The following is a 13,176-nucleotide window of genomic DNA, read 5'->3' as shown; positions in this document are numbered from 1 at the left end:
GATTCTGGGTGAAAAGAAAAGTTAAGAGCAGTGGCTTTTTACGTCTCGAGAGATGATCTTTTTCTTTGGCAGCTTCTCATGTTACTGTAGAAGCTACTCCTTGCTACACAGCTGCAGTGACAGGTTGGGCATCTGATATCACCAATCGTTGCTGCACTTTCACTCTTCTTTCTACTTCTGGTGTATAAAACATCTACAATCCATGGACATTTCCTTATGCTCGCTCTCGATCTATCCAGTGGCTCATTTTGACTTTTGGAATATACTTACCGACTTCGTGATCACCTCATATAAAATGATGTGAATTTTTTTTTCATTCTAATTACAATAATTAAACACACAAAGTTAAAGGACATCATAACATACAAAGCGTCCAAATTGTACAACACGGTCAAGCGTTAAGGTTTATCATTTTGCTTAACGACAATGAAACCATAATTTTATTAATTCCAATCTGATTTATTTTCCCATACAAATGCTACATTCTGGTCAGTAATATTCTAAAACAAAATATAATTATTTTTTGTATGCGAATTTTTTTTAAATATAAAATATGTTAAAGGCTAATAAGAGATTATTGTCCAACTAATGGGAAAGCACTAATGAGGCATTAATACTAATGACATGATTCTTTAAAGAGAGGAGGAGAGAGAGAGAGACAGAGAAAGTAGATGAAAAGCAGAAGAGAGAAAGAGAAATGTAGGGAAAAAATAAAGAGACTACCATGTTCAACAGTGGAGACAAAAAGAGAGAGGCAGCGGTAGAGGGAGAGAGGGGCAGAGAGAGAGAGAGAGAGACAGACAGACAGTGAGTGGGAAGGGAGGGGCAGAGAGAGAGAGAGAGTCAGTGAGTGGGAAGGGAGGGGTAGAGAGAGAGACAGTGAGTGGGAAGGGAGGGGTAGAGAGAGAGACAGTGGGTGGGAAGGGAGGGGTAGAGAGAGAGACAGTGAGTGGGAAGGGAGGGGTAGAGAGAGAGACAGTGAGTGGGGAGGGGTAGAGAGAGAGACAGTGAGTGGGAAGGGAGGGGCAGAGAGAGAGAGACAGTGAGTGGGAAGGGAGGGGCAGAGAGAGAGACAGTGAGTGGGAAGGGAGGGGCAGAGAGAGAGACAGTGAGTGGGAAGGGAGGGGCAGAGAGAGAGAGAGACAGTGAGTGGGAAGGGAGGGGTAGAGAGAGAGACAGTGAGTGGGAAGGGAGGGGTAGAGAGAGAGACAGTGGGTGGGAAGGGAGGGGTAGAGAGAGAGACAGTGAGTGGGAAGGGAGGGGCAGAGAGAGAGAGAGAGAGAGTGAGTGGGAAGGGAGGGGTAGAGAGAGAGACAGTGAGTGGGAAGGGAGGGGCAGAGAGAGAGAGAGAGACAGTGAGTGGGAAGGGAGGGGCAGAGAGAGAGAGAGAGAGAGACAGTGAGTGGGAAGGGAGGGGCAGAGAGAGAGACAGTGAGTGGGAAGGGAGGGGTAGAGAGAGAGACAGTGAGTGGGAAGGGAGGGGCAGAGAGAGAGACAGTGGGTGGGAAGGGAGGGGTAGAGAGAGAGACAGTGGGTGGGAAGGGAGGGGTAGAGAGAGAGACAGTGGGTGGGAAGGGAGGGGTAGAGAGAGAGACAGTGGGTGGGAAGGGAGGGGTAGAGAGAGAGACAGTGAGTGGGAAGGGAGGGGCAGAGAGAGAGAGAGAGAGAGACAGTGATTGGGAAGGGAGGGGTAGAGAGAGAGACAGTGGGTGGGAAGGGAGGGGTAGAGAGAGAGACAGTGAGTGGGAAGGGAGGGGTAGAGAGAGAGAGAGAGAGACAGTGAGTGGGAAGGGAGGGGTAGAGAGAGAGACAGTGGGTGGGAAGGGAGGGGTAGAGAGAGAGACAGTGAGTGGGAAGGGAGGGGTAGAGAGAGAGACAGTGGGTGGGAAGGGAGGGGTAGAGAGAGAGACAGTGAGTGGGAAGGGAGGGGCAGAGAGAGAGAGAGAGAGACAGTGAGTGGGAAGGGAGGGGTAGAGAGAGAGACAGTGAGTGGGAAGGGAGGGGCAGAGAGAGAGAGAGAGAGAGACAGTGAGTGGGAAGGGAGGGGCAGAGAGAGAGACAGTGGGTGGGAAGGGAGGGGTAGAGAGAGAGACAGTGAGTGGGAAGGGAGGGGTAGAGAGAGAGACAGTGGGTGGGAAGGGAGGGGTAGAGAGAGAGACAGTGAGTGGGAAGGGAGGGGCAGAGAGAGAGAGAGAGAGACAGTGAGTGGGAAGGGAGGGGTAGAGAGAGAGAGACAGAGAGAGAGACAGTGGGTGGGAAGGGAGGGGTAGAGAGAGAGACAGAGAAAGAGACAGTGGGTGGGAAGGGAGGGGTAGAGAGAGAGACAGTGGGTGGGAAGGGAGGGGTAGAGAGAGAGAGACAGAGAGAGAGACAGTGGGTGGGAAGGGAGGGGTAGAGAGAGAGACAGAGAAAGAGACAGTGGGTGGGAAGGGAGGGGTAGAGAGAGAGACAGAGAGAGAGACAGTGAGTGGGAAGGGAGGGGTAGAGAGAGAGACAGTGGGTGGGAAGGGAGGGGTAGAGAGAGAGACAGAGAGAGAGACAGTGGGTGGGAAGGGAGGGGTAGAGAGAGAGACAGAGAGAGAGACAGTTGGTGGGAAGGGAGGGGTAGAGAGAGAGACAGAGATAGAGACAGTGAGTGGGAAGGGAGGGGTAGAGAGAGAGAGACAGTGGGTGGGAAGGGAGGGGTAGAGAGAGAGACAGTGGGTGGGAAGGGAGGGGTAGAGAGAGAGACAGAGAGAGAGACAGTGGGTGGGAAGGGAGGGGTAGAGAGAGAGACAGTGGGTGGGAAGGGAGGGGTAGAGAGAGAGACAGAGAGAGAGACAGTGGGTGGGAAGGGAGGGGGAGAGAGAGAGACAGAGATAGAGACAGTGAGTGGGAAGGGAGGGGTAGAGAGAGAGAGACAGTGGGTGGGAAGGGAGGGGTAGAGAGACAGGCAGTGAGTGTGGCAGACTGATGGAGAGAGGGGCAGATAGAGAGGCAGTAAGTTAGTAGACGCAGAGAGGGTCAGTGAGTGGCACACAGGTATGAAGAGAGAATGAAGTAGAGAAGAGATAGAGAGATAAGAGAAGGTGAGAGGAGAAGTGGGTCTGCCTGAGAAGGTAGTGGGAGATTTTGAAAGTAGAGAAGAGATAGACAGATAAGAGAAGGTGAGAGGAGAAGTGGGTCTGCCTGAGAAGGTAGTGGGAGATTTCGAAAGTAGAGAAGAGATAGACAGATAAGAGAAGGTGAGAGGAGAAGTGGGTCTGCCTGAGAAGGTAGTGGGAGATTTCGAAAGTAGAGAAGAGATAGACAGATAAGAGAAGGTGAGAGGAGAAGTTGGTCTGCCTGAGAAGGTAGTGGGAGATTTCGAAAATAGAGAAGAGAAGTTGGAAGGGATTGAGAAAGAGAGAGAGATGGAATGGAATGAAGAAGAGAAAAAGAAAGATGGACATGAATAAGAAGAGATGAAAAGAGTATCAATTTAAACTAAGAGTGCACTCACTGGCAATAAAAATATTATCAACATCAAATCTAAAAAAAAAAAATTAAATTAATGATTGTTAGTACACCTGTTGGACCCTACTTGACCCCAGATCTTCAACAAAAAAAAAATCAACTGTCTGAAAACAAGGTCAGGTTTGAGGTGTAATGTTTGCTCTAGGCGTGTGTATCTTTCAATGTTTCTCTAATCTCCAGGACCGGTCATCAGGTTTACGGTCTCCAGTTGGTAGAATGTTGTCAAGTAAGCAAACTTTTTTCACTTCCCTCTTACCGCATTGATTTAGGCTGCAAGGGAAGATAATCGTCTCAAACCGTGACCTTTGTACACAGAGTGTACTTAGGAAGCGCTTTTGAAAGTGATATTTTTACGTTATCAGTTCAAATCTAATAATAATACTAGGCAAAGTAATATCTCTTTATCATAATAAATTGAAGACTGAAATTGAAAAGCATAGAAAATATGGGAGATTAAGCGACTATGGAAGTAATCAAAAATAATAATATATCTATGTCCTTTTGTTATATCAACCAAGGATGGAGGCATCCGACGGTCGAGGGCACTATTGCTCGGGATACACGGGACAATGATTTCAGGATACTTGGTCATCAGATTTAACTTTCGCAGTTTTGCATTACATGAACCAATAAGTTCCATTGTATCAGAAGTCATGAACCAGTTCAAAAACATACAAACAGAGGCATCGTCCAATGCCTTGAGACGTTTCCTGGTATCATGTCTGAATGTGATATCCTTGAAACTCGTCAGACTGATCTTCTCATGACACATCATGTTCTCCATCTTTATAATCCTATAACAAGGTGAAATATTTCACGTGAAGTATTTTCCTTATACAAAGCGTATAGTAACTTATTCCGTCTATCTGTCTGTCTGTCTCGGGTACAAATCTTGTGTACATTATTTCTTCCACTTGCCATTCTCCGATCATGTAGAAACTTTGCACAATCATTGACAAAAGTTGAATCAATTTAAAAATTAATAACATTGAAAGTCTAGAGGCAGTTTTAAGAAATTTAAATTCAAAAAATAATTTCATACATAAAAAGGCTAGAAATTTTTACAACAAATTAAAAAAACTAAGCATTGTTACGTACATTTTAAGTCTGGAAATAGTTACATAAAATTCAAAGTCTAGAAATTTTTACATGATATTGAAAGTCAGGATATGGTTAGATGAAATTTTAAGTCTGGAAATAATGTCATGAAATTTCAAGTCTAGACATTTTTACATTTAGATCAAACAAAAAAAGATACAAAGGTAGTTTCGTTTCAATTCTACCAGACCTTTTTAATTATTTTTTTAAATATAAAACCTATCCATAAGATCAAAACTGCATTTTAAATCTGATAATTGTAATACAGTGTTTGAAAGCTGTAAGTTCGTCTCTATGTCTGGTCATAGGCGATTGTGACTGAAAGATTAGCCAAAGAGGAAAATAATTTGTTAAAATAATGACATTTCAAATCTTCAGTTCTTGTGTAGATCATGTCTGCTCTTCGAGCTCTATGATTAGATTGAGATCTAGACCCTTGTAGTGTGTGAGCCTATTGAAGAATTCATATCCTCACTTCTGTAATTCAAAATAATGACGTTATTTGATATGAGATTGTAATACTTGTGACGTTATTACGCCCACACAGTGTAAAGGGCGACAGGGCGGTGATAGATCCACATAGAAGAAATTGTGTGGACATATTTACAAAGCCTATATCTACTCACTCTGTCTGTCTGGACATTCTCGAATCAAGCTGAAACTTCACACAATTATTCATTGACATAGACAAGACATGAATGATTTTTTAAAAAGTAACAAATTAGACAATTAATTACGGATAATTAATTATTTTGTTTAATAGTAACAATACTAAACTAAATACTTCACAGATATTGCTAAATGTTTTGGGTTTAGTCCCCTTAAAATAATTGTTAATGTTATTTTTGCCTCATTCATTTTCCGATCAAGTTGATATTTTAAACAATTAAATATTGTAACAAAACACGAATCAATAATACTTAATTTGTCAACTAACTGTTGGCAATTAATTATTTTATTTGATATCGAATAAAGGAAATAACTTGTACATTATTGATAGATATAATTTAAAGGTCGGAGTTTTTCCCCTTTAGATAAGATTTTCTTTTTTTTTTTAAAGATTTTTTTTTTATATTTTGCTTGTTTTGAACATTTCATAGAAGATCAGTTGATCACTCATTTAAAATGTAGTAGGTAGATCTTTTTTTTATATTAATAGATTTTTTTTCTATAGGTTATTTCATAAATGGATGATTATGATCTCTTGATGTAGGCAGTGTTTTAGTCTTTAGTTACTCGTCTCTGTACACGTTAGTTCTCCCCCTTCCCGCTCTAGGATCAATCTGAAACTTTCTGCAATTGTTCATTGTCGATTTACAATGACAAAAAATGAATCAATAAAAAAATATTTAAGAATTTATAAAATGATTAGTCGAAATTAATTAATTTTGTTTTATATAGAGACAGTTGGGCCTTCTAAGCAATGGGGGATAACCCTTGTGTAGAGAATAAAGTCGTTCGCTAAAATTTTTTAACTAATAATTGACTAAAAAAAAACCTTCTACTTCAATAAGTACTCGGATGGCTCAGTGGTCAACAAGTTGTCCCTTTATCGTGGAGGCTCGAGTTTGAATTCAGTCTTCAGCAATGCTGTTTTTTTTATTTTTTTTATTTTATTGTTTTTGAAAAGTGATTTGGCCATAGCTCACAACAAATATAGCACAAAATTATTATTGTACTAAAAAATCAATCAAGTGATTGGTTATAAACAAATGATGCAATTTCCCTCTCCTATGCTTCATTTTAAAGAAACAAAAAATGTTTATGTTTTCTCACTTGCTTCATTAACTGTTACTGTGCTACAGTACATGTGTGTCGCTGTTGTTGTTCTATGAACTTTATCAGGAGCAATATCTATAACAACAAAATAAAAAAACAATCTTGCGTACAGAAAAGTTGATGAGTTTTGTTGTATGTTTAATTCCAGAAAATCAATATTTAAATTCAAGATAAGATAAGAAAGATAAGATAATTTTTATTTGGTCCAATCAAATGGAAATTCAGTTTGACTACAGCTGAGGTGGTCAATTGTAGTCAAACTGTATTTCCATTTGATTGGACCAAATAAAAAAGTATCTTATCTTATCTCTTAAATATTATTTTCAACTTAGTTTGATAGTAGATTGAGTTCTGCAATTTGTTTTTATTTCGTGGCATTATCCTTTCCGTTTAGAAAGTTTTTGTTTTGTTTTATTCATAAACATACTGGTGTGTGTGTCGGTGTGTGTCTGTGTGTGTCTGTGTGTGTCTGTGTGTGTCTCAGTAGCATGTCTTAAGGGGTCTTCTTTCATAGAGTAAAAAAAAAAGGTTCATCTTTCAGAGCTTTTGATCTATGGGGGGGGGGGGGGGATGTCGTGAATCTCATGTCTCTGACCAAAAGTAAATGAGAATAACGTGAAGTCATCACAACGACCAGACACCGGGTTGACTCAGTATCGTAACGATTCTCCGGGGTTCGACCTCGACACCCCTCGGTTTCGGGGCCAAGCGCTCTACCATTTGGCCACCACTGAGTACAGTGACATTAAAAGAAATACAACACATATAAGCGCCCTCTGCCCCATTTTTTTTCTTTCCATACACACTCCAACCTGAGAGTGGACATTGTTACTTGAAACAACCAACAGCGATGTAGAGAACGGCTAAGGTGTTTACAAAGCTTATATCAACTCATTCTGTCTCTCTCTCTCTGTCTGTCTCTCTGTCTGTCTCTCTGTCTGTCTGTCTGGTAAAAAGTTTGTACCCTTCATTTTTCCCACACCCATTCTTGGATCAAGTTGAAACCTTAAAGAATTATCTACTGTGCCAAACAAAACATGAATCAATTAAAAAATCAACCAATTAGTCAATTAATTATTTGTAATTAATTATTTTGTTTGATATTGAATAAGGAAAGTACACTTCTACACCATTAAGTTACACAGTTGTAAATGCGGAGTTCTTCCTCTTAAGATAAGTTTTTTTCTAAAAAAAAGAAAACGATTTTTAAATTTTTACTTGTTTCTTAAAGTAATAATGGTATTGAAATAACACCCCAATGCTGACAGGAGTAAGATCATAATCCTATACTCTTAAGCGAGCAATTCTTGTATGTATGTATGTATATATATTTATATTTATATATATATATAAATTTTATTTCGAAAACGGCTCTAACGATTTTCTTTAAAAGTTCATGGTATGTGCATAATAGTGAGAAAAAAATTCTCAACTCATTGGCCACATCGGGAAAACTCGAGGTCGACCGTTATATCGGTTTGAAAATGCCTCATTATCGAAAAATTAGTTTTGGCTAGAATGTTTTATGAATGAAAATTTTCCATGACGTAAACGGGAAAAACGCTGCTTACGTCACTAGGCTTACCGCAGTACACTAAAATATTTCTTTGCAAACAATAACGAGTTCTAAAGAATCAATAGACCTAATGAAACATTTGCGCACCATCTTAATGTAGATTGATTTATTATAGAACTATGAAAGAAAAGTAATGAAATTAAATGTGCCGATATATGATTAGTTATTGTGTTTTAAGTGCTTAATAAGTTGTTTACTTTGTTGTTTATTTTGCTGGTGACCTCCAGCTGTCTCGTTCTGAGGTTGCATGCAACCATGTGCTCTCTTCTATGTCAGCTAAGTCAAGTTTGCGCCATAAGCTGGTCTTTTAAGGGTTTCGGTGTTACGTCAACCACTTTTTAGCTCACCAAAAAAAACACTGCCTTTGGCATGCGTTCGTCTAAGATTCGTCTCCCATATAGGATACTGCTCTGTCCAGCGTAACTGTCGGACTTAAAGAATTCCCTCTATACAAAGGCCGCGGATACACATTTGAGACCAAAAGAAAATTTGCTGCCGAGGACAGACGCAGACGCTAAAAGAAAATCTTAATCGAGCATCGCGGACAATGGTTATGCTTGCCCTGGATGTGGCAAGATATGTAGGTCACAGCTGCAATCCTCATTAATTTTCGGACTCTAAGACAAGCCTTATTATTATTATTATTTTGCTGGTGAATTATTACCATGTGTTCATGCTTCAGTGTCTACCTCTCCTGTACCAAAACAAAGGAACTGGTCATAACACAGCTTCTCTACGCCTTACTTGCTCACACTAAACATGATATCCATCTAGCGGTCAACGAGTTTGAGTACACTGCAGCCTCTTTTGATTTAACTATAAACCTCGGTAAAAAGCTTGGAGTTAGGGCCAGGAGAGATCTGAATGGATGGATGTGTAAAAGCAGGCCATAGTACCACAAGGATGGATGGATGGCAAAAGCCGGTATGAACTTCCTATAGTCCGACTGTCAGGCTGGGCAGGGCACGTATCCCGTATGGGTAACGAGCATATTGTTTGGCGTAACAGAGGTGCCCCACGGAAACGTTTCTTTAGAAAACTAATGCCATGATTTAAGTCTAATAAGAAAAAATGCGCCATTTTACTTTGTCACTAAGTGCATGTTTTACCCTATAACGTAGAGAAGTTACATTGCAAAGACTTTCTTCCAAGCCAATAATAGTAAGCCTACAATAGTTTTACGCAAAAGATAGATTGTAAAACTATAAGACGGACGTGAGCTGTAGTTTGTCTAGACTGTAGGAGGACTTAAAAGACTTTAAATTTAATCGACATGTACAATTAGGCCTACAATTAGAACTAACAGAACACTAAAACAACTCTTCAGATTAGTAGTCTTTATCCGATCGTTCATTTTCGTAATTACAAGAATATTCCCAAAATGACTTCGGGTATATAACCTTCCGAAATTATTTAACAGAGCGAGGTTCGGCCACCTGGTACAAAAATATTCTCAAAATGACTTCGGGTATATATCCTTCCTTAACAAATTATTCATCCGAGCGAGGCTCGGTCACCTGATATTAGATCTAATTACTCTCTTTAGGCTGTTTTTCAAAATTCTTTTGTTATTTCTCCGCCCACGCAAGCCAACACACACACACACACACACACACACACTTACACAGACATCCAAAATTTTAACCACCTCCCCCCCCCCCGCGCCCTATCCTCCCACCTTCTCTCTAGTGGCAGAAGGCTCACATCCAATGACACCAGGAACTCACGCGCCCAGTCTAGCCTCGATTTCAGAAAGCGTCTCTCTTTCACGTTCTTCTCTCGCGCCTGGCTCTTCCCAGCACTCTCTCGCATTCAACTTCATTCTAGCCTTGTCTCTTTTTTTTTTGAATGTATTCCTCTGTTCTCAACTCTTCTTTCGCGTCTCTTCTTCTACACTCTCTCTCTCTCAAATTTTTTTTCCCGGTAATCCCAGAGAGTAGCGGACGAGTGGACAAGGGCTGTAACTCGTAATGTTGACACAAGGACTCAGGCTCAGCTAGGGGCAGACAATTTTGTACTTTCATCTCGCGTATAATTTTTCCCCATCAGCGTTACGTCTTAAAGTACTATACATGTAAAATTGTACTAGCATACGTGATACTGACGCTTGTCTGTGATGTCACTGCAGGCCTACTGGGGTACAACGCGTGAGGCGATAGGTAAATTTTAATGTGTAAATAGCATGTTTCTACAAATTGAAAATCATTTACTTTATTTAGCGCGCCATGTAACACTGCCGTACAATCGCCGCACTGTTTACACAATATCACTAGACTGTGTGTAGACGACGAATGTCATGGTATATTACAAATGATTATATACGACTTATAAATATGCATGATTGCGTATGGTTCAAGAAATGTGCATAAAGTGCGCACATATTTTGATTCCAGACAATATAAAATTATAAATGGTTTAAGCTTTGTTTTCTTATGGTTCATTTAGACAGGTTGATAAGCCTGCTTGCGATATACATGAAAGCTATAAAATACACGAAATCACTTCATATTTATGTACTTTTTAGTTTGCATTTGTTTTCATTTAAACATTTCCCACAATAATGTGTTTGTTTCTTTCACAGTGTGGATTCAATCGAATGGGTTATGGCCCCTACAAGCATTGATCGACGACCAACTGATCAGTACATCGCTACCTACCTATTGTGTCAGCATTGATTACCGTGTCGTCTGAATAATACAGCTTGTGTCTTAGATACCTTTTGTTACATAGATCTAAGTCCTTCAACCAAGTGTATTGATCTCTGCAAAACACGCAAGTTCCGCAACTCTTCCCGCCAAAATGCTTTATTATTTCGAGCTGGATAAGGGGAGATAAACTACCACCTGAAAATTATTTTTTTTTCTCCCTTGGATTGTATGTCGTTAGATTATTTACAATGCAAGGCGGAATAGCAAGCCATATACATGTTCTCGTGTGGGAGACGCGAGGATGCGAGATATCGTGAGATAAATTAAATTGTGGACATACCTACACCTGACGTTACAAATGTATCTGTCAGTTTCGCCTCTGAGATTCTAATGGATATTCCCAATTTATGCCTCAGTGTGCAATTCGGTGTATTATCCTCTAACGATGCTACCTCGCCTAGGACTATGTAGCTACATGTGTTTCCTGGCTACATTTTCTTCGTATTTATTCTGTTGTTTCTGATTTGGATAAAACTGTTCACATTTAGGTAAGTTTTTAGTGTGGTTGAGTGGCTAAATACTTGGCTTCCGACACGAGTAGTCTCGAGTTCAAATCTCGGTGAAAGCTGGCACAAAATCTCGGGGCGCACCAGAGTCAAAGCAACTCTAATGGGTACCTGACAATTGTTTGGGAAAGTAATGGCGGTTGGTCGTTGTTCTGGCCACACGACACTCTCGTAAACAGTCATCTGCTCTATTGATCATACGCTCTAAAATGGGCGCTTTACTTGTATATAGCTGTTAAGACAAGAGACTATCTATCTCTTAATATTTAGTTAACAGGTTCTGCTAGCTCAGTATTTTAATAGCTGCATAATAATGACATCAATGTTAATAAGTTAAAAAATTAATAAATTAAACACCCTGGACCAAACTTTTGTTTTCTCATTGCTCTACATTCAGAACTAAACGCTCTACATTTGTTTCTATTTATAGTCCCACTGTAGCTATCTTTATTCGCACCACCCCAAACTCGCATCCCTCTACATTTGTTTCTATTTATAGTCCCACTGTAGCTATCTTTATTCGCACCACCTCAAACTCGCATCCCTCTACATTTGTTTCTATTTATAGTCACACTGTAGCTATCTTTATTCGCACCACCTCAAACTCGCATCCCTCTACATTTGTTTCTATTTATAGTCACACTGTAGCTATCTTTATTCGCATCACTCTACGCTAAACCAGTGATTCCCAAAGTGGTCTATATAGACCCAAGGGGTCTACGAAGGGAAAACATAAATTAGGGGTCTATGAGATGTCCACGGGGGTCAACGATAATAGATTTCTTTTAAACAGGTCGTGACATTAATTTAACATCAAATTAATTTAATTCTTTTATACACTAATATACGATTTGTTAATTTGTACCCGAGTTAATCCCTTAAACATGTTATATTTAACTTTAATACTTTTTTAGATAGCTTAATTTTTATCTACATACAATTAATGTTTAACAAAAAGAATGTAGACTGTACAGCGTTGATTATTTAAAATTGGTATTTATTCTTTCCTTGTCATACTAGCGGTTGCCTAAGTGCCTTTTTAAAGCGTTGTGAAACCAATGCCGCTGGAAGATCAATTGAGACAATTCCACCCTAACAAAATAAATGAAGATTTGATAAACTTTAGAACACTCAAAGATAAAGAATAGACCCACAAAATCTCTCGTCGACATCATTTAGAGAAGATGATGGTTTGCGAGAGTCTTACAATATTTCTTTTACTTATATCAAAATACGGAAAACACTAAAGGTAAAACATTGATTTTACTAACCGTTGTAGTTTTAAAAACTGTTTTACACAAATTTACATCTGATATTATTAAACGAATTTCTTTAAGCAACAATACAGTTTAAGGTCAAATCTGTGGCATGAGTTATAAAATTAAAAGCTTCTTATGTAATTCTTTGCAAACGACATATATATAGCTTCTGAATATGCGAGCTCGTGGGCTCATCTGTTTCTTAGGCAAAGGCCCTAACCAGTAGAATGATAAACTCCCCCAACTTATGTTTGGTACCTAATTGGGTGGATTCTAGGGAATCCAAAAAAATCTTCATAATCAAAATCTCAGATTTTACTTGGATTCAAACTTGATACCTCTCCGTTCGGAATCAATTCACTTTACCACTTAGCCAACCCCACAGTAAGAAAAGAAAATAGATTTTGGATGGGGACCTTTAACCTTTACAAGTAAACTCATAGGCCAGGACTTTTTCAGAAAGTGTAAAACACATTGAAGCTTGTAAGAGGCGGGCGGGGAACAACACATTTGGGAGGGTATAGGCATCATTCTGTAGGTAGATCTATCTATAACTCTTTAAAGCAATGACTTTATGTTAAGTAAATAATGGCAATCGTGCATTTAAGTTCGATTACTTTTACTTGGAAAAAAAAATCAATTTCAAGTGTCTCTGCATCGTGCTAGTTAGTAGTGACTTGCAGCAGTAGATAGGGTCGATATCTAGTTTCACGTCGTCATTTCATATTTATTGCAGATGTAGAACAAATATCGAA

The 13,176-nt window shown here is 39.6% G+C and overlaps 1 protein-coding gene across 1 annotated transcript in view; it reads left to right on the top strand.

Moving 5' to 3' along the window:
• The window catches only part of LOC106073878 (dopamine D2-like receptor), a 392,532-nt gene that overhangs the window by 236,015 nt on the left and 143,341 nt on the right, over positions 1-13,176 (top strand). Inside the window, exon 6 of the mRNA XM_056009413.1 lies at positions 10,530-11,144. The gene's annotated coding sequence lies outside the window, so the exon portion shown is untranslated. The remainder of the gene's footprint in view (positions 1-10,529; positions 11,145-13,176) is intronic.

The sequence above is a fragment of the Biomphalaria glabrata genome, chromosome 14, assembly GCF_947242115.1.
Source record: "Biomphalaria glabrata chromosome 14, xgBioGlab47.1, whole genome shotgun sequence".
In the NCBI taxonomy this organism is placed as follows: Eukaryota; Metazoa; Mollusca; class Gastropoda; family Planorbidae; genus Biomphalaria; species Biomphalaria glabrata.
Note: the sequence above shows the minus strand (reverse complement) of the source record. Positions and strands in the feature narration are given on the sequence as shown.